Source organism: Pezoporus occidentalis, unplaced genomic scaffold, assembly GCF_034315485.1.
Source record: "Pezoporus occidentalis ecotype Australia unplaced genomic scaffold, CSIRO_AGI_Poc_V1 ctg6, whole genome shotgun sequence".
In the NCBI taxonomy this organism is placed as follows: domain Eukaryota; kingdom Metazoa; phylum Chordata; class Aves; order Psittaciformes; family Psittacidae; genus Pezoporus; species Pezoporus occidentalis.
This window is the reverse complement of record NW_026915943.1, coordinates 8,310,207-8,337,428: the sequence shown is the minus strand read 5'-3', so window position 1 is coordinate 8,337,428 and position 27,222 is coordinate 8,310,207. Positions and strand designations below refer to the sequence as shown.

The 27,222-nt window shown below is 43.7% G+C and overlaps 1 protein-coding gene across 7 annotated transcripts in view; it reads right to left on the bottom strand.

Annotated features, from left to right (window-relative positions):
- The window catches only part of FAT3 (FAT atypical cadherin 3), a 413,096-nt gene extending 393,420 nt beyond the window's left edge, over positions 1-19,676 (bottom strand). For all 7 annotated transcript variants that reach the window (XM_062639304.1, XM_062639310.1, XM_062639307.1 and 4 more), the window contains exon 1: positions 19,504-19,676. The gene's annotated coding sequence lies outside the window, so the exon portion shown is untranslated. The remainder of the gene's footprint in view (positions 1-19,503) is intronic.
- Between the last annotated feature and the right edge of the window lie 7,546 nt (positions 19,677-27,222).

Genomic DNA, 27,222 nt, shown 5'->3' with positions numbered 1-27,222 from the left:
TCAGAAACTTGTTTTAACTCCAATTCAGTGATGGACTAGTGAAGTTCAGGTGGTCCCAAGACCTTCCATTGCCTCATGCAAACAGGAGCCAGCACTCGCCTATTCAAAGACAACACACTGTGCACACGTTCATTCATCTTTACAGGTGAAGCATCACGCACACCCCTGACAAAACTCATCAGGCTCTGTATCTACCATAGTTCCTCTGCTGACATCAGATTCTCACACAGAAAAGAAACAGTTAACTCTCTTGCATTTGTTCTTGACAAGTGTTTTGGACTACAGTTCGCTACGGCGCGCAATAGCCGACCTCTCCTCATCTTCTTAAGGCTGTAGTGATGGGCAACACAGTCACAAAACACAATTTCACTCCTAACTCTGGATTTATTTTCATTCAACACTATGCCAAGCTCAAATTTAAGGTTACAACGCTTTCTCCTGCACAAACAGAGCGAAGAATAACTTAACAAACTACAAACCGCAAATGTTATTGCACTTTCCCCCTCTCAAGTCTAGCACTCCAAAGTAACAAAAAGTCTGGAACATTTCCACAATGAATATATGTAAATTAATTACCCTCTTATGTTGATTGATGCAAGTTATTTTGGTTGAGAACAATGCAAGTCACCCGCGGTTTACAAAACAATATGTCAATAAAATGAGCTAGACCTGCTGAAGAAAATATTTGTTGTAGCCTAAAGCTATTTTTGCACATGCATAACCTTGAGTTAGTTTGGGAACAAAAAAATAACACCACTTCCACCTTCTGATTTGCAACTGGTACGCTGAGACTTGCTTTCCCTCAAGTACTAAGGAATCCATTAATGTACCAGACAAAAATACACTGAAGAAGGTTACAGAGAGCATATTATCATCTTTCATGATCCCAGCAAATGAGAAGTGACAAAACTGAAAAATTCACAGGAAAAGCTTTTTTAATCAAGAAAATGAAAATGCTCCAAGGCACCACGTGTTACTCTCTCAACATGTTTTCTACTCCTTCACCCCCATTCCCCCAGGCATATTTGAATGAAGGAAAAAAAAAGTAACCTGTATAAACAAATATTACTACATATATAGAGAGCCTCATTTTCCATCAAACCTTTTAAATGCTTCATAGGACCTTCTGAAAGGGCCAGAGCTGCTTGCTGCTCCAGCCTGACCTGTTATATCCACATCTACTCTCCCTGGCCAAGAAAGAGGAGTCCTAGTCTTGGTCCAAGTCCTGCTGGGAAGGGCAAGAGGGACCCATCAGCAGTGTTGGTAAAAAATGGTTTAGGGTTGGAGATGATCGGAGAGCAGCAGTTAAAAGTTCCTTCATGTTGTTTCAGGTGTAATGTTACCTATAGCTATCACTGAGATGCGAACAGGCAGGACCTGCAGATACACCACCTCCCCAGATGTGGGTAGGACAAGTCAGACCTTCGCAATGAGGAGCCCATGTACGTCTTGAAACCGCTACACAGCGATCCCATAAAAAAATAAGGGCCTTGCTGGTTTGCTCAATTTAAGACTTGGGCAAACTACAGTGAGCCAGAAGTACCAGAAAGCTTCAAATATGCAAATATACGCTGCAAAGAATCAAAACATTTACCCAACACCTGCTTGCTGGAGGATTTAACTCAGTCAACAGAATTCTCAGGCAACTCCCTGCTGAGCACCCAGCTTCTTGTCGCTATCTCAGCTTCTGGGAATGAAGGTTCTGGGATTTCTGTCAGAAAGCTGTCTCCCAGTCCTATCTATTTCTTGTGTTAACTTTCAAGAGCGAGATGGGAGAAAACTGTAAAGTTTCACATTCCTCTGCAATCCAAGTTGCTGGAGAAAGCTCACTTTGTCACCTCCTCCCTCCTTTCGGTGCTTTTCCTGACTCAGAGCTATAGGAAATCTGATTTTATTCACTCCCCTGAACTGGCAGCATCCTGTATTACAACAGCTCTTGTGGAATAACTCTGGCATCACTCAGTGCTGCTTGCTGCTCCCCAAAAGGACACCAGCAACGATGGGGAGCAGGAGGACCAACCACTACCCCTGCCAACCACAGAGCTCCCAGTATCAGCTGCAGAACAGATCGTGGGTCCTGATAACTTCACTCTCCAGCTGCTAGGAAAAGTATTTCAGCTGCAGATCTGCATTACATTAAGTTGTTGCCCTAGAAACATAAGTGATAGTGATATTTCAAATTCAAGTTTAGAAAAAAGAAATATCACATTTTGCAAAAACTTCACAATCTTGCCATAGCTTTCCTGCTCCTCCCCTCCCCCTAAACTTCTTAAAAGGCCTAAAACCCAATAAATGCAAATAGAATCATGGAAACATGTGAAGAAGCCTTCCAATTGCAGACAGAGAGTAACTTCCAAGCTCTAATAATACCTGCATCTTACTGGACATCATATTGGGACCTAGCAAACTAAACCAGTTTTTGCAAAGGGGCTCTATTATTTGGGTACAATTAATGGTGGATGCAAAACTGAAATGAGATAAACACCACTTTATGCTAGCAGTCTTACTGAGTCTGTGACATTACCAAAGATCAAAAGAAACATTGTAAGCAAGCTATTCACACTGTAAAATAAATCACAGAATGGTTAGGATTGGAGAGGACCTTAATATGATCTAGTTCCAACCCCCCTGCCATGGACAGGGACACCACACACTAGACAATAAATACATTTTAATGAGAAGGAAAATATCCTGTGTGTCAAGAATTAGCAACTTGAATGTGGAGCAAGTCTGCCTGACTATAATAGAAAGCAGACCTTAGAAAAATCAGATTAGCTAGAAGCTTGAACAACAGCTCACCCTATCACTTCTCAAAGCTCAAAATACAGAAAGCAATGTAAACTAATATTTATTCTATTTCTGCAGGATACATACTTTTTCTGCTCACCTCTTTATAGACGGATATTACTTCCCCATAGTTGCATTATCTCTCTGGATTCCAGAAGGTAATAAAAGTATTAATCTGAGGCCAACTCAGAAACAGGGAAAAAAGTGTCCCTAAAGTCACCTCCCCACTTCCTCCAAGCTTAGAGCAGATATATCAGAATGAAGATGCTAAATCAGAAAACCCCAAAAAGGCACATGTGACATGATGGTTTTTCATGACTTCTATAAAATAGGGAAGGCAAAGTGAAAAACCTGCAACCTCTTAAAAAAAGTACTGAAAATTTAATTCCAAGAATGACTGAATAAGTTCAAAGTTATTGGTTATACCTTCACTGGACAAAAAGCAAGACAAAAAAAAACCAACCAAAATATATTTTGGGGTTCTTTTTAGCCACTGACTTGCTAAAGCTATGAAAGGCAAAGCCAGGTAACAGTCCCAGGAAGGAAGGAAGACTTCACCCTAACTACAACCTGAGCTTGCATTAGAAATACCTGTACCACAGCAACCTAACATCCACACCAAAGCATATAATATATTCTTTATGCATTGAGCTGATGAGGACTCTCTCCTAAAGTGGAATACTGGTAAGGAGCTGTGTTATCAACTAATTGTATTACAGTCTCCAGTTTTGCTTCCTTCATTTCCATGAGCATACCAAGTATTTTCCACTTTCAATTTTAGGCTGATATTTTACAGTGAAGATAAGATCTCTCTCAGACAGCTTCATCTCATACTAGATATTTTATTAGGTCACTTTTTCACTTGTATTTGCACACTGCCTCCTAAAGCCAATGTTTTTGCACAAACATACTTCCAATGCTTACAACTGGGCAAAAAAAAACAACCTGATGCAAGAGTATCTAGCCTAAATAAGTTAGCACCATATAAGATGAGGGATGTTTCCAGCTGCATGCTACTACCCCAGGTTGAACACAAAGCACCCACAAAGAGGAAGGAAGAAAGAAAAAGAAAAAGGACAATGTGTGTCCTTTTTATTGTAAATTTATTGCAACAAAGCCACCAACAGACAAATATGACACTCCAAAACATCAAGTTTATTTTGAGAGCTTTGTGCAATGAGGTAGTTCTAAAATCCCCCATAAGACAGGCTGCAGGGACAAAATCCAATGGCAGAGACAGACTGCTACACCCCTCCCAAGGCACCCGAGCCACATCCATGCCTCTAATAATGTCTTTAATTTACAACTTGAATTAATTTATCCTAAAACTTCTGTGGATTCATTCAGTAACTTGAAGAAGACAGGAATTGTCTCTTAGTCCCACTCATTTGGTGGGTTGACTTTCATTGCTCCCACAACTGATTCTTCCATACAACTGTGTATTAAATGAAGACCGATTTCTTCTCCAAAACTATCCACTCTAAAATATAACCCTGTAATACACCAAGGAATGATTTTAATATGTCATAATCCTTTAGTGCTGCACCACTGTTTTGACATACCTCCAGAAGATTCTAGGGATTGTGTATTTAAATTCCTTAGCCTGCAAAGTAACAGGACAACTAAGTTAACTTACTGACATTTTCTGTAATGTGGCATTTGAGCCCACGGAGACATTACTTTGTTGTCATCTCCACTCAAATTCTGCCTTGTTAGCGTCTAGAGAAATCAATGCCATGAAGCACTTTGTTTTTATAAGTTCATCTTCTTTCAACCTAGAGCTTCATTAATGTGAAAAGTAAACAAGTACGCAGCTTGCTGTTCCTCTCCATGTTAAATTTATACAGATATAATAAGAAAAAAAATAGCTAAGAATGCTTGTTAATTCTGTGGATGTACACACTTATTTTTTTATTAGTGTCCCATTCAAGTTTGATGTGCAACAACCATCTTTTGTTATTTCTTTTGCACTTTGTCCCCTAAAGAATTGGAAAAAAAAAAAATATTGGAATAGTTGGAAAATCTGAAAAGTGCATTCTTAAGTTTTAAAATGTTCCTAAACTATTCCATTTGGGTGAAAGTCTTATTCTGTCAAAACCAAAGCAACCAACAAAATAAGTAATAAGGTTCCAAACCACTTTCAGAACAATGGATCACTTGGGATTTCCTCATCATACCTCCACTGAAACAGCAGACTGGGCTCCCTAGGGTGCTCACAAGTCTCATCCCACAGCTTTGTAACCACCAGTCATCCCCAGAGCATTCTTGGCTCATCAGTACCAATGCTCATCCCACCTATTGCTGTCATTTCGTCAGCATCCCGCCCCTGTGCAGTAATAGTTCAGCTCTTTCAGTTGTTTCAAGTTCCCTATATTGAAATATCACTATTTTTATCCCTCATTTAATACACATTAATATGCATATAGGTTTGAATTTTTTCTTCCTAAAAAGGTATGGTTAATACTAATAAATTTGGTTCTAAGTTGTAATTCTGTATTTGCATGTCCATATTCTGACCCATAAATAACTCTCCTCCTCCTATAGTCCTAGCATGTTTCAAAAAAGCCAAGATATAGAGTCACACCCCCCAGCAACCTGTTTTCTACACTACCTTATGTGATCCCCAGATACCATGATGATTGCTGACTCCTTTCAAGCACTTTCAAGAGCCAGAACTTCATTCATAACCACATAACTAATGAGGTCTCCCAGTACAAAATGGAAGCACGAGAAAGATTCCCGTTTTGCCCTGCCAAATTCCAGTCCTCCTCTTCATTATGTGCAAAATAATTGGACTCTTACCCTTGCGTTCACTGGAGAGAGGGAACTGATGCTCATGGCACTAACAGCTTTTTGCAGGTCCCAAATCAGGGCTCTTCAATCCCTGCGCACAGCCTGTGACCGCAGCCCTGCATAGGGGGTCCCACAGTTCCTCCACCACCCATGCAGTGGCATGGGACACACACAGAGTTGGTGCCACACACTAAGGTCAGCAAGCACATGTGCCATACAGTAATTTGGCACGGCCTCAATTAATGTGCTGCAGCCCCTCCATCCATAAAACCCAAAGACAACGGGTTTGTCTGTCTCTGCATGGGAATGCAGGGCTGACATCAGCTTTATCTTTATTTCCATAATCAGAATGTGAGATGGTTCCTGAAATTTTGTCTACATAGCCAGCGTCCTTTGCTTTACACCATCAACCCCTGATTAAATCACCGCCTCTGCTTCAGTATCTTTCTTCCAACCTCTCTGTGTGAGAACTGCAAGTCTGTCTAGGGTCCCTCAGCTCACTGACCTACTTCCTACCACAAAGACATGTATTAGTAGAATTTTCTTTCCCTTAATTTCAACTGTTTTCTCCTTTCTTATTGCTGCTTCCCAACTCAAGTAAGATAAGTGTGCTTACCTTTGTCAAGAACCTTCATCCAAACCCCACGTTCACAAAACACAACACCCACATGCTCTCAAAAGCAGACATCTCCAGGAAAGCACATTGGCAACTGCTAACCATCATGGGGTTTCAAATTCAAATAAAGCTATTTTAGAGACAGCAGTGGCACTGTCTCTCTCTTCTACATTTTTATTTATTCTTATTTTTTTACCTATAAAGACTTTATTCTTTTCTTTCACCAGAATCCTTTTCTAACAGACACTAGTGAGCTGGCGCTACTAGAGTTCACGAAACCCACACAAGATGGTGAGTAATCTTTCCCATCTGATTTTAGCCAGCTGAATGTCATCTATCTAATCTAAGTTAATCAGCTCTACTGACTTCAGTCGATAAAAGCATCAAGAATCACCCATCCCAAGTGCCTTGCCTTACCTGGGAAGGAAGGAAGGAATCCCACCTGGAAGTGTTTATCATTTACCACAGACAGAGCCTCTGCTACTGGTCTGGGGCGACTCTTCATAAGTGGAATTCCTTTATCTTCAGCTCTGCTGATGGTAAGGACTCAGGAGACACTGGGGGGACACCAGTTCAGAGCCTGGACTTAGGTATACGGCACCTCTATGAAGGCTCATGGGTGACTATTGACTATCTGAAAGTCTGGCTCTCTTTCCTCTAGAGAAATACCACTTAAGTACATTTATGCTGTTATTAAGTGCTTCTTAAAAGACAGGGAAAAGTAGGCAGGAAACCCTGAGTTAGATCAACATGCACAACATCCTAATCTGCATGACTTACTTTACTACCAGTGCAGAGCTGGGCTGAGCTCATGCAATGCACAGTCAGGAGGTAGCCAGTGTGTGCACTGCTGGAGGGACTTGAGAGCAGCAAAGCAACAAACTGGGACTTCTTTACTCTCTTCCTGTATGTACTCCCTGTTATACATATAAATACACACTCTGCACAAGCACAGCCCGAGACAGTGCAAATTAAATAAAATGACAAGAGGAAAGAGAACCCCAAAGGCTGAAATCACAAAGCTTTGTTTTCCATAGAAAATGCAGGTGATTCTTTGGTTCCAGCCAAACTGGATTAACAGAAAAAATGGTGGCAGCAATGGAATCTGGACCCAAAACATCCCACACAAATCTCTGTGCCATTCTGATCCTAAACAAAACCAGTGGGCACATTAGATACTGGTTTAAATGTAAGGAAGTGGTTTATCAGCCTACGGCAAAACAGAGAAGAGGGTTTTATCCAACACAAAAGGAGTTTAGAGGTGTGCAGTGCCACCAAACCCACCTCAGGACTGGTCTCCATATCTTAAGTAAAGAGCTCCCACCACAGGAAACTATGCAACTACCTTGTAATGCCTTCTTCCTCTTGGGCAGAACTGCTGAGCATGGTCTGCTGCTCATCAAAAACCTGAAGGCAGCAGGGTCCCATACCTCACACAACCACTAACCCTTGTGTGGCCATGGAGCAAGTCAGTTCATCTGCCTCTGCCTCAATTCCTGCATTCCTAAAATGGAAACGAGCAAGGATCCTGTCCTTCCTCATGAAGCTTTTTGAAACAAAATACATGTCTGTGGGCTGAAGCTGTGTCCCCAGCACGTAAGTGCAACCAAGCCCCTAGAAGCGGGTGGCTGTAAAGACCAGACCATACCAGACAGCAGCAGTTCAAGGCCATTTAGCAGCATTTGACTCATTATCAGTCATTCCTATCAAACTTCTCTATAATCTCTCTCCTTCTGAAGGTTCATCTTCTGAAACACCCACACACTAATTGCCAAGATGTACTAGCTGTTTTATGGGAATTCAGTAGAGAACTCTATCACTGAAATCCGAATCAGTGTCCCTGCAGTACCACTGCATGGTTCAAACTTAAACGGGAAGTTCAGACTAGATATAAAGAAGAAATTCTTTAATGTGAGGGTGGTGAGGCACTGGAACAGGCTGCCCAAAGGGGTGGTAAATGCTCCATCCCTGGCAGTGTTCAAGGCCTGGCTGGACAGAGCCTTGGCCAACATGGTCTAGTGTGAAGCATCCCTGCCCATGGAATGGGATGGGGTTGGAACTACATGATCTTAAGGTCCTTTCCAACCCAAACCATTCTATGATTCTTTGTGGAGCACAAGTCCATCCATTTAAATGACGCATGAGGGATTGTTACTAATCTCTCCCTAAGAGATACAGCTTTGAGACTTACTGCTGAAGGCGAGACAAACACACCAGCCTTACACTTACATTGAAAGCTTGACCCCCAGAGATTCTGAAGTGTTGTACAATGCAAGAGCTGAAGATGATAGGCAATAACATCTCTCTCCAAATGAATTAGGGAAATATTCCCAAAACTTGTTAGAGTTTCAGGGTTTCCACTTTTCCCTTCAGTTTCTTGTTTCAATAGGAAGCACCCCAATACATGGTCAAGGATGGTAAAGTGGCTTCCCTGGGAGAACAGTTGCAGACTTACTTCTTCATTCCCTAACTACTGAGTATCTCTCTCTGGATTTGAAAGTCTGGGTATTACAGAAAAGCCAAATCTTTAATATATTCACAATACAGCCAGCAATGAAATCTGCTCCACTCAGGGTCAAAACCCTTAGGGACAAAAGAGTTATTGGTTTTGGAAACAATGGCAAAAACCACACTTCTCATTCCTGTTTGTTGCCCCAGCGACCCACTGTCAAAATCAGCTCATGAATGGCCATGGAAGAGACACTAAGAACTAAAAGAGAATCAGCAGAGGAAAGCAACCTAGAAAAAGGGTTTTCTTTAAAATTAACAGATTGACTGATAGTTTTAAAACCCACAGTCTGGTGCATTTTTAGCTTAATCCTGTGATTTTGTCTGGCTTGTGATAAAATAACATTACTTCAAATGAAAGGCTCTGACTGGCAATAGGGAATTACAGTCTACAGCATTTCTGCATCTAGATCTCAACAACCTCATTCCTCTCAGCTGCACCTGGGGTTGACCTGCTAGAATAAGCAGCTGAAGTACCTCCATTTGCAAGGCATGGCATCTGCATGATGGTTCCTTTTCAAAACCTGCTCTGTAAATAGCAGCCTCTCTGTAATCACTTTGCAAAAGGATCTGCTCCCATCTCCACCCAGGAGATAAGCTTCAGCCTTATGCTCATTGCATCACCCAAACAGAAGGAAGGAAAGAGCAAACCAACCAGCCACATCTCCCTCAGGAAGCACGTACAGAATTAACCTAACTTTGTAATTTCCACAGGATCTCAGCCCTATGATTTCTTAAAAGGTATGTGAAAGGGAGATAGATACACTCAAAGACTTGATTTTTCCTTTGGATGTAGAACCTCACACTGATTTTATTAAGGCATATTTGATCAAATGCCATGCCACAGGCAGCTCTGGCTTTAGAAGGCTGTTTTGATAGACCTACAGCTGAATATTACTGCAGAGAAAGCTGCCCTAAAATCCAGCCCTGAGCTGTCACTCCCATTATACTCAGAACTGTATAACCAAGTGAGGCCTTAAATTACAACCCAGGCTTACATTCTTAAATATTTGTTATAGTAACCCCTAGATACTTTGCTGTGAAACTTGATCAACGTGTTGATATATGCAGAGATTAAGTCATCCAGCCTCTACTGGCAGGGAAATGAACACTCACAAGAAGTCACTATTCTTTTTGTCTGAAATTCAAAGAATCAGATTCTAATCTCAGCTTCACTGAGGTGGATTGAAAACGACTCCATGAATGCCAAGAGCTACTTAACCAAGAGGACAGTACAAACTAGGACTAAATTTCAGCAACAAGTACAGTGATGCTGTCAGTACAATAAAGATAGCCCAAGCAAAAAGTGCACCCTGAAGGTGGCCAGTCCTATTATGAATAGCTTTAAAACATGTAAATGCAACATTATTTAAACTCTGTAAGGATGCACCACAATAACAGCCACAGTCCTTGATGTACACAGGCACTGCACAAGAACTCCCACTCCACACAGGATAATGACCTACATAATTTCTGCTTAATGATTCCTATTAAAGCCAGTGCACATCTCCATACAACCCCTGAAGGGCACCTGGAAGAATGGCCCTGAGCACAGTGTGACTGTCACAAGCTCATTGCCCAGCCTGCCTCCTGCACAAGGCTGCCTGGGCAAGCCCCCAGCAGCCACCACATGTACTCTGGTTCACAAGCTCCTGACTCAGTGGAGGGCTAACCTCTGGCTCTAGAGAGCAATTTTGGTCCTGATAACAATATGTGAACAACCCTCAAGAGGCAGGGTTGACATACGCAACAGGACTTCCCAAATGAGTAATGACGCTCTTAAGACTCCAGCAACACATCAATCGGGAGACAGATGACTTTTGATGTAAAAGGCTTAGCTCTCTTCCATGCTGGCACTGAGGATGTCTCACTGTGGTTGAGCACACACTAGATGAGAAGCAACAGAAGTGAAAAAGGTAAATTACGTGCACAAGAGATCATTACAGGATGCTTCAGATCCCCTCCTCTTGCCCATGACGCCCCTGATACAGATGTGAGCCAGGCCAGTACGCTGGGCAGATCAGCCCCTTGCAGGGTGTAAGCTGCAAGCAGACTGTGATAGATCTGTTACATGGGCAGGAGTGATGGGATGCTGAATTAGTCTTATAAATACTTTGGCTAAGTAGTATTTGTGAAGACGAGAAATTACAAAGCCAAAGGAAATCTCTCAGAAGAGTCGAGTGATGCGATGTGCACAGAGCAAAGCAGTGTGGATTTCTGCAACACACTCCTTGAGCTTTTCTCTCCCTATCACAATCATGACTTAGTCAAGACTTCTGGGAATAGGTAGTAAAATTGCTATTATTATTATCACCATCGTCCAATTTTTACAGATAAAACAACAAACCAGTAACATAAGGGATGAAACATGCTTAAAGTTACCAACACTTTGATAAGAGTCAAATCTGCTTCAGTCTCAGCCAGATCCTACATACATCAGTGTCTCCCAGAATTTATGTGCAGACACACTTCCTGCTTACACATACAGTTAGCTAATGAAAAACTAAGTCTGAAAGCACATTTTAGGCTTGTCAATCTAAGCACACCAAAGAAAGACATTAACTATTTTGTTTTAGCCATGCTGAAAATCTCAGGTATTTAAGGGAGCTTAAAAAAAAGAAAAACAAAACCAGCTAAAGTAAACACTAATATAGCTACAACTGCCTATCCATCTTTCTCCTTCTCCCCATTCTCCAGACAGGTACCTAGTATAGTCCAGGACCCCAGAACTTCCATGTTCCTTTTCTCAGTCACCACCACCAGAAACCAGCACACTCCCACTGTTTCTCTTCCCATCCTTTGCTCCTCAATGTTCACTAACCCATGCCCAGACGTGGAAGTACCCTCTCTACTCACTCCTTACTCATCTCAAAACCCTCTCCCACTCCCCTTCCAATTTCCCCTTTGCCTTCATACACTCATACCCTACACTTGAAGAAGTCAGCAGTGGGTCAACTCATATTTATTAATGCTCAAGAATCATTCTGTCACCAAACAACTCCATAGGGAAACAGCTCTAGGAAGGATGACCCAAGTTGCAGCTTCTGGAAACAGCTGAGGAAGCAGAGAGAAAGAAACTGAATCCTGCTGCTTTAACATATATATTTTCCCCTATACTCTACTAATCCATAGGGAATCACCTATGGATTAACACTTATGGGTTAATTTCCAGTAGGGCCCTTGAGGCTCTGTCTGTCTGTATTATCCATTGGCTTGCTCCAAAGCAGAGCCCAAGCATCTGTATAAGCTGAGGACCAGGGCCCCAGCATGAAGCCAACTGAACCTCACCGTGTGAATCCACCCAAAGACGAACCACTGCCAAACAGATGCATCACATACTGGCACGAGACAATTCTCCAAGCCCTGTCAGCACCACACATGCCTCACCATCTATTCCTGACCTCACGATACAGCTGCAAAAGCACACAGAGTATTTGCTTATAGCCCTAATGATCTGTATCACAACTTTTGCTTTTTTACTAATGCAATAACCCACACCAAAGGAGCCTTATGGGCACCTTTAAATATTCCCTGCGCAAACCATACTCAGTAAAGAACCTCCCAAAGAGATGCTGCCGTGCAAAGCAGAGGGAAGCGGGCCAGCAGCCTGCTGCAGGGCAGCAAGGCAGGCCAGCAATGCAACAGAGGTGATCCAAAGCTCACACATCATTTGGAGACAGCTGTGTCCACACATGGAAGGTCAATAACAAGCCTTTAAACCCAGCCTGCTCCACAAAAATTCACAGGAACTCCAGCATTATCCAAGCTTCTGGCTCCGGGCAAATGGCAGGAGGTGCTAGGATGCTTTCCCAGCATGCTGCCCCTCATGTCACCCTCCAGCTATACAGTATCTGATAACTTTGAGGCTTTTTGGCTGCTGCAGAGTAGCAGCTGCCTTTTCACTCTCTTTGCATCCTGGCCCTGAATGAAAACCTTCAGTTTTAAAATAACAATAGTAATAACTACTGCTACTGTCGTTCCACCCAGAGGAACATTTCCTTCTGGGCAGCAGAGGCTTTTTTTTTTAGGTCCAGACCACTACAATAATATGGAAACCCACTATCAAGGGCAAAGCAGGAACAGAAAATTACTTTTTTTTTCCAAAGCACAAGAACAAATAAACAAACAAACAAACAAAAAGGCTGGTCTTTTCCAAAGGAAACCAGCAATCAGGCTCCCTTCAAGATCCTAATGGTGAAGAGCGATGTCTGGATTTCGACTGAAAAATACCACAGCAAACCTCTAGAAAAAAACAGAATCACAGATTCAACTGGAAAAGGCCTTTAAGATCAAGTCCAACTGCTCCCCTAAGACTGCCAGGTCCACCACTAAACCATGTCTCTAAGGGCCTTATCTATGTGGTTACCATAGAATCACAGAATGGTTTGGGTTGGAAAGGACCTTAAGATCATCCAGTTCCAACACCCTGCCATGGGCAGGGACACCTCACCCCAGACTATGTCACCCAAGGCTCTGTCCAGCCTGTCTTTGAACACTGCCAGGGATGGAGCATTTACCACTTCTCTGGGTAACCCTTTCCAGTACCTCACAACTCTCACAGTAAAGAACATCTTCCTTAAATCTAACCTGAACTTCCCTGTTTAAGTTCCAATGTTCACAACCAACCTCAGCTCTGGGTCTACTGACTGCCAGTGTATCCGTCTCATATGCACTGCACTGTACTGTACTGAAAATCCATAAAGCCACATCATCCCCACACAAGTTGGGAGCTCCATCTCATATGCAGTCACACCACAAAGATGCAGCCACGCAGGCAGTGACTTCACTCACCTGACTGCAGCACAAGCTGCCATTATTTAATCGCCACTTAGAGGATGCAAATGAATTTCAAACATCAGCTTTCAAAAAGAAACAAGAAAACCTCAGACATGTACATCTCAACATTATTAACTAATTATTTAAATATGAAGAGTCAACAAATAATTTCACCCCACAGCAGAACACACAGACATCCTCTTAAGACTCTGGGTGCTGTGATTTATTTAGGCAATATGGGACGTAATCATGTTTAATATTAAAAAGATACCAGTGCAACACATCTGATAGCAAACCTGACATTTACATAGTCATTATATGCACTTGTTGCTAAATGTAATCTGCATTGTCATGAGAAGTGCTCAGATGGTTTGAAGGCAAAAATAAAATGTATGTTCAATGTTATTTAGCAGTATTAATCAGCTCCTTTATTTTAAGATGTGGAACAGTTTAAGATGTAAAAATAGTTGCTCTGAAGAGGGCTCACTTTTAACCTTTAACAACATTCAAGCTCATAAAATTTCTATCAAATTGTTTGGATTTTGATTTCACTCAAGTCCTGAAGCTACTATTAAACTTGCAGCTACCTCCTCTCAGTAGGCTTTCTCCAACAGCTGGAATAACCTCTGGAGGCTGCAAAGACACAGAAGAAATGTTATTTACAGCCAGTTTGCAGAGTGCAAGCAAAGACAAGTTGTATTGTGCATTTCCATGTCTGGTGACAGACCATTTCTCACCAGCACTACAGGAAGTCATTGAAACTATTTTTCGCTTTCCAGGTGCTCTACAGGACCAAGGTAAGGAGTTGGAAGTAGTGCAGGGCAAGATTTTAAGCGCCCTGAACAGCCCAAAACCAACTCCTATTACAGTCTGCGTTAAACCTCACCTGCTGCAGTAAACATAGAAGTGGGTGGTTGGAACTAGATGATCTTGAAGTCCTTTCAACCCTAACTATTCCAGGATTCTAGGATTCTAACTCAGCCGTTTGATGGCCACCTGCCTGGAAAGACCAACACATCACAGGATGGGATGCTAACCCAGATGCCTTTTGACACAGACATAAATGCACTCAGACAGTAGGGAAGAAAGGAGAACTTCAGCCCAGAAGCTACCTCATGTGTTGATGCATCTCTAAACCCACCTCTGCAGCCAAGGGACGGAGCCATGAAATCAGCAGGAGCAGAGGGGCATTACCCCTGCACCAGAGGCTGTGCTGAGTTGGCATGCATGTAATGATCAAGGTAATGTTCACTGATGCTAAAGGAAGTTACACCCATGCACTGACAGCTGTACAATTAGTAGTGTCATCATCCAGGAGAAAAAAAAAAGATATACTGCTTTGTCCCAGGCAAAGCCACACGTGTTTTCCATTTCTGTTAACTTGCTGTAAGTGCCTGCAGGGTCCATGCTTTGATTTACTGAGGATGATGGGCAGGACAGGCACAGACACGTTTAGGTGTAATTATTATAGTAGCCAGGCTCATGCACCAAGAACAGCAGCAAAATCAACAACAGCTCAATAAGACAACAGAGGATTTTCCAACACAAACCACTACATCCCTCACACCAAGGTCTGCTCTTGATTCTTTTGAGAAAATAGTGAAACCAGGTTTTGAGATCGATGATAGTCTCGCTACTAACACCATGGCCATCAATTTCACCCCAAATTACTCTGTATTCTGCAGTTTTCATATGAAGCTGAGCAAAAAAGAACAAGCTCAGAGCAGTGTGTCCCTCAACCCACCACATGGTGCATATTTTAGTCCAGAATCCAGCAAGTCCAGCTCTCAACTCCATCATCAAATCCAAGCACTAAATAGAATACAGTACTTAGTGTCCAGACAACCCACAGAGCAAAGGCTATAATAACGGTTAGCATCAAGCCTTTGAATTGCACAAGAAGCAAACCCAGAAGCTGGAAGTGTGTGCAGATCCCAGAGGAGAGGTTTGAACAGCAGCCCAGCGGGGTTTGCTTGGATCCCTCTTCACAGCACTGCCATCTTTTGCATCCTGACAGTACTAACAGTGCCCAAAACTTACTTGATCCACTCATCCAGATTTTACCATCTGACTTCAGAGTCTGACTCGATGCCTGTTACAGCATCTGTAGTTTTTTTATACTGGGACAAAATGAGGCCAATGCACTAATCTAAATCAAACGAGAATTAGGACTTTCTTGGTTTAGATGCATAAATTCTCATAACAAACAAGCTAAGAGGCACTAACAAGGTATAAAACTGTTTAATATATTCTCCTTATTTAAGCCTCTTCAAGAAGGATGAACATGAAGACCCACATTAGTTTTTATTTTCATTCCTTTTGTCACCATACATGAGCAAAATACCTTAAAGTCTGGGGTGACTGTACAGTAAAAGAATGCACTGTAAAAGCAATCTCTCTGCACTGGAATTACAGACACCAAAGTCTTTCCACTGTCAAAAAAAACAAAAATAAAAATCAGAGTATCAGGACAATCCAAATACCTCAATTCCAGACAACACTTTTGTTGTGTATTAACAAATCCTCTTCTATGCCACTGACTATAATAAACTGAGGCAAACATTCCTGTTGTAAAGATCAGTTTTATTACAAGGCCATGACCTGGACCAGCTTTCAACCAGCACTGATTAAATGCAAATTCTGATATTCTCCATCACACACTTTCCATGTCATAAAAACAAGTACCAAAAACTTCCCATTTGTCACTGCATTTCACATAAAACTTTATCTGGATGCCAGATATATAAAGTGTCTCCTAGAACAGCTCACTAGATCATATCCCCATAGAAAACTCAGCATGCACAGGCTAAGGAGGGTTGAATTAATGAATGTACTGTTGCTTCACATATTGAACATCTGTCACTAAACTGGTAATTTGCAAATGCAGAAGCAGGGACTGGGGGATGTACTGGCTCCAGCCACTGACAGCTCCCTCCACCGCAATCTCAAGAAGCTAATGTTGCTCGGTTCAGAGTGCTTGATCCATGCTCCTGGGAATGACTCAGGACACGAACAACGAGACAGTCAGCATGTGTCCACATTTGGGGTTTTATTTCCACTCCTATCTGCCCTGATTTCCTTCCCGGGAATGCTGTGCCTGTGAAAGGCACAGCGTGACATCCTAAAAGACTTCTGTCTTCTCCGCGCTAACACAGTCTGGGTGAGAGCAGAAAAGCAAAAGCTTCCCCATGGCATACACCAGGATTACCAACAAGAAGGGAGGACTGCTTCTGGACTGAGGACTTGGCCCATTGTCATCTATGGCAGAACTCCCACTGAAGTCAGCGCAGCCAGGACTTCACCTCTGTCGCAGCAATTTTGACTCCCTGCCCATTCTGCCTTGGGACTTCCAGCCAGCACTGTAAAGGTCTGAACAGTGCCAGCAGCTTTTGTGTTATGAACTGCAGGCAGAAGTCGTAAAACCCTTCACATAAGTAACCAAATACTCATCAGACAGTTAAGAAATCTAAGATACTGCCGTTCTGTAAGGGACTCAAACCTGCATCCAGAAGTATGATGCTTCACATCGGCACACCATGCTAAACCAAACCTTATCCTAACCAACTTTCTGCCCTTCAGGAAAAGAGCGACAATAAATGAAAGTGGTATGAGTGCATTTGGCATGTGTCAGAAGACATTTGAGCCCTCAGCACAGAAATACATCTGTAGCGGAACAGCAGCTACAAACTGCTTCTAATAAGCAACAGCTAAATACCCTGACCCTCTCCTAATTGCTCACTTCATTGTGTTTGACAGAATCCATCAACCAGAGTACATCAGGTCACAATAGCACAACTTGATGGTAGGAATCATGACAACATAATATGATGGAATAGAAGGCCCTTGTGTCAGAAACAGAGCAAGCCAGCACCTAGGGATGCTGAGGAGTTATACCCCATCACTGCTCCTCACACACTGCGTAACAGCACAGCAACAGGACAGCATCCTGCGTGGTGCCACTGGCACACAGGTACAGAACACAGTCATTACGATGTCAGCAAATGTTATGTTAAGAATCAAGTTTAAAAAGAAGAAAGGAGCAAAAGTAAAGACTGTGATTTCCTGCATCAAGGCAAGTACAGCCAACCTGCTGATTTCCTACAACACTAGCACCACCAAAGGATCAGGCAGAGGGATATCCATCATTTCCAGCCCTGAAGCACACACTGACTCCTACCAGGCTCTCTCAACAAGATTCCAGTGGTTTTGAACACAAAGATCACACCTGTAAACTCTTTCTCAGCAGCACTCTCCAAAGGCAAGCATTCAGGCTCCAGAGAGATCATTCCTCCTCTCCTTCCATCCACCACCAAGTCCCTTCCAAACAACACAACTAACTTTCTGTTCAACTGAAGGATAAGCCCTAGGCATATCAGGAGAAAGAAAGGAAGCAAGAACTATCCAGGTTATTTTGCCTTGTTCTGCTTTCTCAGCTAATGCTTATACCCTTCCCACAACTGCTCCAGACCAGGAATAAGCCCCCAGTGACAGCACACAGTCCGTGCAGCGACTAGGAAATGGTACAGCACTTCTGCTCTGCACTCTCCACTCACCCTCTCCTTTGCTAAGAGCACAAATCAATTTCATAAAGCAAAGCATTTGCTAAGTGAGAGACGAGTTAAAATGCCTGTGCCTGTGAAAGACATTTCTCTCCCTCTTTCTTTCTGCTGGACAGAGATTGGTTAAGAATCCGCGAAACGTCGATCAAATGATGCATCTCTCTAAGCCTGTCTGACAGCGCTGCAAAGGGAAAGCAAATGAGTACGAAGGAAAGCATTCATTTCCTCGAGTCTCTTCCTTTTAACCAACCTTGATGCTTTAGTGCCTCTGCCGGGATGCCCGCGCCGACTTCTCTTTATGTCCCATTTACTTGCATTTATTTTAATTGGATCTGGGACTAGGAACACTCGGCAACCCTTAATCCTCCCCAACAACAAAGCAAGGCCACGAAGCCACCACGAACAATAACCAAAAATAAAAGAAATAAAAGGAAAAAAGACACCCACTGATGCGTTTCTCGGGGCAGCGCGGCTCTCTTTCTTCTTCCTGTAAATAATCCAGTGGGGTTCAAGAAGTGGGCAGGGGAAACTGGATTACTGCCTCTAACAGCTTAAATTCAGGATGGGAAAGCCACGTTTAACTCCCCTTCCCACCGGAGCCGGTCCCCCGCAGGCAGGCACCTCACCTCGCACACACATTCACACACAGGCGCTCACACACGGGACGAGTTCCGGGGGTCCCGGGGCCAGTCCCTCGGCAGCACGGCGGGGATGTGGGTGGACCCGGAGGGGTACATCCCGCTGCTGTCCCATGGGACCCGGAGCCACCACCCCGGGCAAAGAGCGGTGGGACCGGGGAGGGACCACTGCTGCTCCCCTCTGCCCCAGAGCCCCCTATGCGAGCGGCGAAGGCAAGGCGAGCCCCCCCCCCCCCCCCCCCCCCCGAAATAATTTAGAGGGGAAGATACCTATGTAGATACATACATAGATAAAAATACGAAGAGGTAGGTCCTCCGGTAACATCCCTCCCTCCCTCCCTCCCTCCCTCCTCAGCCCCAGCAGCTGCAGGCAGTCCCCAGGCTCAGCCAAGAGCAACTGCAGCTGAAGAGCAGCGACAGACACGCACACCCCCTCTTTCCCTCGCCCGCTCCCTGCGACCAAAAAACAGGCAAAAGAAGGAAGAAAAAAAACATTTAAAAAGCAGTGAGGGAAGCATTAAGACATGAAACCGCCGCTCCTTCCCGCATGAGAGCCGAAACCCGCTGCGAGGCGGGAGCGAGCCGGGGCCAGCCGCTCGCCGCTGCACCTTGCAGGGCAAAGTGGAACGGGAGCGGGGGATGAAGTAGGGAGCGGGGGAATGAAGCGCGAAGCGAGGTCCGCGCTCGGCCCCGCTGCTCTCCCTGCTGAGCCGCAGCAGAAGTTTGCCCCAAGCCGCGGCCGCAGCCCTCGGTGCCGAGTTCGCCTGAAGGAAAGTTTCTCCGCCGCCCCTCCGCGCCCCTCTCCCGGTCCGCGCTGGGTACGCACCGGCCGGCTCAGCTCCGCGGGGCGCCCCGTCGCCTCCCGCGCCGGGTTTCCATGCCGCGCAGGGTCTCCATGCCGCGCCGGGCGCTGCAAGGGGCCGATGCCCACCCGGCCGCCGCGCTGCACCGCACCGCGCTGAGCACAGCGCAGCCTGCCGGGAGCACGGCCCGCACCCGCCTCCAGCCCGCGGGGAGGGAGCGAACGAGGGAGGGAGGGAGGGACGGACCGACCGCCGCCCGCCCCGGCCCCGCCCGCCGCCGGCTCCCACCGCCCCGGCCTCGGGGAAGCCGCTACCGAGAGGTCTCTTTCCTGAGGGACTGGCTCCAAGGTCACCCGCTCCCGGAAAGGCGCCGGGTGTCCCCCCCCCGAGGTCACCGCTCCATCTCCTGCCGCCGGAGGAAGACGCTGGCCGGGCGGGCAGTGGTGGCTCTGCGCTCACCAGCTGCGGTCCCCCTGCCCCGTCCGGCTTTGCGCGGGTCTGTGCGCGCTCGGAGCGGTGCCGCGGGAGTTGATCCCCGCAGCCGGTATCCCACTTAACCCCGGCGGAGCCCTTTCCGGGGTAGGCTCCCGGGTACCAGCGCCGTGCAACTTGCCTGGGAGCACAGTTAAGCTGCTGAGCCCTGAATCTGGGATTGCCTGTGACACTCCGCTGTCCAAGGCTCTCCCAAGAGCTGCTTCCTTTGGCTTTACTAGCGAGGAAATATATTTAGTGTCTTCAGCGCGTTTGAACTGATGTCCAAGTTCCCATTCTGCCTATTTTAATAGGATGTTGTGATGAGGCACCTCCTTGATCATCTGTTTGGTTCCTCCGGCGATGGAGCCCAGGCCCCTGCCTGACCAGGTATCTCACTCAAGAAATAGAGATTCCTTTCACATAGTTCTCACTTTTTATTTCTTTTTCTTCAAATAATGTCCACCTTCAGCTCTTCTGTCCTTTGCTGCTGATTTTGTTTGGTTTCTAGTCTGCTGCTCTTTCACTTTGTTCATGTCTCCCACTCGGCTGCAGATCATTAAAACAAAGAACAGGTAAGAAGGTCCCCATGAGGTGCAGCAGCGTGGTGCCCTTCACCAGCTCCATGAAACACTCTCATGCCATGGTCAATCTGCTGCTGTAATATAGTGTGAAGGTGAAAAAGCAAGTGAGCAAACAAAACCAACCAGCAACTCCGCGCTAATCACAGAGACCAGGGTGATAATCACAAAGCATGGTCTGTGCTATGAAAAACGAGATGGAAAATAAATACAAAAAGTTCTGATAAAATTTACGAGCTGAAATTAAAAGTTCTGCAATGAAAGTGTGTGGCAAACACCATCTTTGTCTAAAATCTGCTATAGACTTAGCGATCGTATACCCACCACCTGGTTGCATTGGCCATGGAAGGTGATCTTGTGCAAGTCACCTTTTCTAGCAGGTTATCGATTGCATTAAAAAGCTATCTGGGAGAAAAGATCAGAGCCTCACTGTGTCACTCACTAAATAAACACAGCAAGGAGATGTCCTGTTCCAAAAAGCTCGTAATCTGCAACGGCAAGACAAATTTAGAGTGGGAGGAAAGTGTATTATGCTGCAGATGGTACTGAGAAAGAAACCGATTTGCCCAAGGTCATGCAGGAAGTCTGTGGCAGAGCCAAGAACTCAACACAACTCTCCTGAAAACCAGCCTAAAAATAGTGTTTGATAATTGCACAAGAACTCCAGAAAACACACATTACACAGATAATCATCTTCTGATCAGTGTTTTCGAGGTACTGGGCTCCATTTCATTATAATTCTCCACTGCACTGATAACTGAATGGTCACTTTCTAAATTTAAACCACATCATTTGAAAGTCCTCTATACAGAAATTGGTATTGTGGAACAAAAGGCACTAACAGATAGCATCTGGGCCAACACAGATGCTTTCTGTGTGTCTGCTTCTGCTGCCCCTTCCTAAGGGAAACCAGAAGGGTGCCCAAATCTGCACCGTGTCCTTCGGAGGGAGAGATCCTGCTCCTCAAAGTGTGTTCCTGAGGCTCCACAGGGCTGTGTTGTCCATACCCACACTCTGCCTGGTAGCAGTTCCCTGGATTTGACTCCATATTCCAGCATCCCCTGTTTAGCCCTACCAAAATATTCCCTGGAATACAGCTTTCACTGCTCTTAAGGCAAACTTGCCTCAGAAGGTGCCTCCCTGTGTCCTCTTTCTATCCCGGCTCCCTTTCACTGGTTTTCGTAACCAGTGCAGGGGCATTCCTTGCAATGCAAAGCCTACACAACTGGAAAACAACAGCAACATCATGCTGCACCCTTCAGCCACCCTGACTTGTCACTTAGGAAAGCTATTTACACATAGATTTAGCAAATGTTAGGATGTATAAATGCTAATGAGCATTAGTAGAAGTAGTTAATGCAGTTTTCCTTATTAATCAACTCTACCAGCATGGTAATGATTTCTGTTGTTCTTCTGGAGCTTCCTCCAGCAGGGATTGAGCTCTGTTGATTAGCAAGACCGTTTTGCATGTGTATAACATTTTTGTTCATCTGTAACAATCTCATTACCGTGTGTTTTTTTCTTCTCAAGGAGGTGAGCAGTTCCCAGTTTACGCTTAAGGAATAACTAGGGCAGAAGGAATTGCGTTGTCTCCCACACCACCATTTTCCAGTCGTGTATCCGTCAGGTTCAGTAGAATTTACCTCACTGTGAAAGAGTGGTGTAAATCCTCATCTGTGAAAGAGGACGGGGACAGGATGGCTGAGATTGCCAAAACCAGGTAACAAGTCAGGGATGGCCAAGAGCAAAGCTCTTAATACCTCATGCCGTTTTCAGCATGTCCTTAAAGGTAAACAGCTTCAAATGACTACTGGAAAGAAAGAAACGTAACTATCATGCCTGATTAATAATGTCATCATTCTCTCCACATACTGATCAGGGAACAGCTTTTAGGTACCCTTTCCTGAGTAGCGAGAAGAGTTTCTCCTCATTTTCCTGCCAAGATGATCAGATTCAAGAAGACCTAAGTAAACCACTGCGACAACAGAGTATTTCTCTTTCTCTTTACTCAGTAATTTTCCCTGAAATGATAATAATTCAGCCAGTATAAACAAAAATAAATCCCAGCAGAAAGAAAAGGCTTTCCCAAAGTTTTAAGGTTCAGAAGACAGGAAGACAGGTTTCAGACCTGATGCTAACTGAACCAGTAGTGAGCTATTGAAGCTGAATCTCAGCTTACTACCATAAATTATGAAACACTGACATTTCACTTTGAATTAATGCAAAGGACTATTTATACACTGTTTTAGAGACAGTTGCCTGTGCGAATTAATGCACTTTTTCCTTCACCAGGCCACATGTTAGCAACACTGCTATTATTCAAAGTATCAAACTGTTTGCATATTGAAAATGTTTTAAAGCAATCTGTCCCCCAGGGCTGCTGTGTGAGTTACTTTGAAAAGGTGATCAGTCATAATTCACTGTCTTCTCGATCCAAAATCTAACTTGATTCAACATACTACTGATGTTTTTCAGCTTAAGAAAGCTTGCTTTCTATTTGTAGGGCCACAGGCCACCACCATGTGAAAAGGTGTCCCATGGGCTACATACACCTCTGTGGGCTTGCTATCAATAAAAGCTCTGGATCGCAGGTAGCAATGGAAGAACTAGGCATCGGTACATAAAAATATTCATTGTGCTTGCCTGAAATTTGAACTTTGGATGTGATTGTGTAACAAATCATCAGCTTATTGCTCATACGTATTGGGCAATGCTTTTGTATTTTCCTTTCACTAAAGGCAAAAAAATCACAGTACTCCAAAGTGATTTTTTGTGAAACTACAATTCACAAATCAGTGTTTCAGGTGCCATTTCAGTAATGCATTGCTTAAGAATGGGATTAAAACCTGAATGGTTAGGGACTTGCAAACAGTGTTTAAGAGCTTCACCAAAACTGGGGTTTAAAATAGTTAAAATAATTCTTTGAAATGTCATCTGAATGATTTGAAAATCACTAGTTACTTCTATCAAATTCCATGGGTTTCAGGTCCATCATTATGAACAAGATACTCTGGTATCTCTGCTCAGAGCCTTTTCTTTATCTCAGAGATAAAATCTCCCAAATCAGAAGTGCCTCAAGACTGATGTTAGCAAATCGTAGTCACACATCGCACAGGTGGGTTTCTCTTCGACTGATTCCCTGTAGAGAAGCAGCATCCTGGTCATACCAAGGATTCCATATAAATTTCTTGCAGCTTTTTTGTCTCACCTCTCATCTCACAGCGTTAAGAGGCTTAAGAAGTGGCGACAGTGCTCATAGACTTCTCTAGTAATGTGATGGGGAAGCACAAGACAACTTAATTGTGATGACACCAGAAACGTGCTTTGAGGACATTCTTGGGCTTTTCCTCAAAGAGATTCCTGCACAAATGTTATCCAGGAGAATTGCGTGGCACTGCTCTGCAGGATGGCCAGCAACAGAGGGCCTTGCAGCCTGCAGTTGCTATCACAGGAATAATTAAGGGGATAGGTACAGCACATAGCTTAAGGCTAGCTAGCAGTGCTGTTCGAGAACAAAGATCTCCTGTTAATGCAGAAAACATTGCACTGGGGTTTTACCACATCTCTCCATCTAATTTAGAGACTGCAATGAGATCACACATCAAAAAATCCATTTTGACAGTGTATATTGAAGCATTTGTCCTGTATTATGCTGTATTATGCCTTGCAGCACAAAACTATTATCATTTCTAGCAGCTGAATGTCAGACGTTTGACTTAAACTCATGGAGTGAGGCCACCCCATGTAGACAGGGAACATTTGAGCTGGTGTGTCTGCAGCTTCCACCATTTGAAGGATACAGGAATATTTGTGAAGGACTGGGTCAGCTTTGATTGTTTTAACTTTTCTTTTTGCTCTGTTTCTCTCATCCCAGCCATAGCCTGGCCTCATTCGTAGCACTGACTCCAAGAGGAGTGAATCAAATCCACAGCATCCCTTTGCAGGGAACAGACCAGCCAGTCAAAGGGGGTCATCAATGAGCTGAAGGAAACATGGGACGTGATGCTGGAATGGTTGCCTTCCATCAGGGTAATAAGCTGCATTTAAGGGCTTGATCTGACATACCAAATCCTGCTTGCAGAAAATTGAGAGCAAGGTTTTGTGGCTTTTTTTTTCATCTTATTTCTTTGAAACAGATCTGAGAGAGGAAGGAAGTGCTGTGTGGAGCCAGAAGTTTCCCATTCCTCAGTTCTGCCAATGAGTTTCTAGGTAGCCCTTGACCTTTCCCTTAACCTCCTTGGATTCGATTCCCCATTTTGAAAGAAAATGAAGAGAGTCAGTGGGGATCATAAGACAAGAAAAGATGAGCTTTTTGTGGATTTACCTGTCAATTTGCAGTTTGATTCCCTATTCTGCTATCCGTACCTTGTCAGACTTTAGAGAAATAGTGAGTTATCTTTGTGCCTCAGTTTTTCTGTGATGCAAAGCCATAATCACTTTTGGTCTGTCTCCTGTTTCTAGACAGATAAACATACCTATTGTTATGTATTTTACAGTGATTTACCTTCTAGAGGTCTGACTTGGACTGAGGTCCTTTAATTTTACATATCACACATAACAGGGTGTGATGAATAGTTCTGATATTTCTCCTTGGAGCACCCTGAGATCAGTGGAAAGATGCTGCAGAAATACATGATGTTAGTTAATACACAAGAAGGAATGAAATGAAAGAACTTGACTGTATAAAAAATGTGAAAGGTCCTGTAACTAGGCAGGAGAAAGCCCTAAGGATTCAAGATACTGTACAGCATAAGGGAAGGACTGATCTTACCCACAATAATTCTGGGATACAGTTTTTTCTGTTCATTGTACCAAGAGCCAACTCCAGCAAGCATTTGAACATGTGCTTAACTTGATAGACATGAGTAGCTTTTTGACTTGAATTTTAATGCACATTTAAGCTTAGGCATGGCTGTTTGCAGGGTGGGGATTTAATATGGGATTCCCTGGTCCTTTGCACACATAATTTCATTAGGTGTTGTCTGTTTCTATAGCACTGCCTCAGGGCATGAGCCAAGCCCAGCTGAAGTCGGGGGAATCTCTACAGATTTTGATAGCAGTTGGACTGGACCCTTTATGAGAAACAAAAACAGATTTTGTGGAACTTAAAAGCAAAAAAAAAAAGTCCTGCTAAATTTGTGGGGATGAAATACTCATTTCCTGTTTTAGGAATAGAGTCTCTATAAATCAATCTTCTAACCAGAGCAAAATTTTACCAGCTGTACTATAAGCTTCTGCAAATAGGGGGAAGGTATAACGTACTCTGAGCAAACCCTTTGCTTTAACTGAACAGAAGGCATTGCTTAGGCTGTGCATAACAGTTCTGCAGGAAGTAATGATCGTGTTTATTTGGGTTCACAGGTTCTTTTGCTGTTGCATGCTTTCATGGTACCTGGTTTAGAAAAAAAAATTGTCTATAAAGAATATATTTACAAATGCCACCTTATCTGTGCTTTCATGGCACGGCTGTCATCTCACATGAGGTGAGATATTTTTCAGTTGCCATGCCAAGCCATCCTAGCTTAACTTGAATCACAGCTCCAGTTTCTGCTGTTGGCATCAGCCTGTAATAGAGTTACAGGATTAAAAACTTGTCATTCCTGAAAGGCTTCTTGGTAATGAGCAGAGTTTGAGACGTGAATGTGAGTCCTATTTGACTGAATTGTTATTCTCCCTCTTTTGGTGTCCACATTAATGACAGGTTGGCAGGTGTAATTCATACTTACAGTGCTGGCTTTGCATGCTGTCTTCTGCCCTCTGCTTCCAGCTGAATCATTCTATAACTACAATACCTGGTGTTTGTACTCAGTGAGGTAACAAACAGAAATGATGGAAATCAAGATGGAAAAAGAGGATAAAAGAGAGAGGGGAAAATTAAACAAATAGCTGGCCAAATAAGAACATCCAATGTTCCAGTGCTGGATGACTTTGGTAAAGGTAGGTAAGAAAGGTCAACTGTCTAACAGGACATAAAAAGGAAACTAGAGACCGTAAGGAATTAAATAACAGCTGAAATGAAAGGATAACGTAGTGAAAGTAAATCAAGACAAATACAGCATTGCCAGCTTGGACTGTCATTGTGGTTTGAGTGCTGGTACCTACTGAGTACCTGCTGCCTTACAGCTCCTTCAGTCAGAAGATCCATCTTTGGAAAGCCTCTATTTGTTCCTGATACCTTTTCCCCAGCTTTCTGGAGATAGCTGCAAAGGTTTCTGTTGCTACCAATTGCATGCATTGAAAGTTAGTCTCTCTCTGGGGGTTAAAGGAAGATCTAAGGGAAGAACAAGGGCTGAAGATGTTTTAAAATGCCTAATACAGGTGCTTCAAGTTTTTGGAGGGCAATTGACAACTAGAAAGGGACCTGGTTAATCATTGGCTGTTCAATACTCACTGAAAATCAGGAAGCTCTGTCATTTCCTTCCATCTGGGAAACTGAATCATAGTTGCAACTCTTATCCTGGGGCCGGAAGGGCAGAAATGGATTCTCTGGTTTCTATTAAGATGCAAATTGAGATCTTTTCCACTTTAGAGAAGTGATGGTATCTCTTTGTAAAGTGAATTCATTGGTATCTAGTAAGTCTGATTCAATCTTTTTTTTTTTTCTTTCTTGCAACATATTTTTATAAGTCTTACAGGAATTTAATATCTTTGAGATCCCTGCCTTTCTAAGCAGAGATTCAGAAGTTTTGG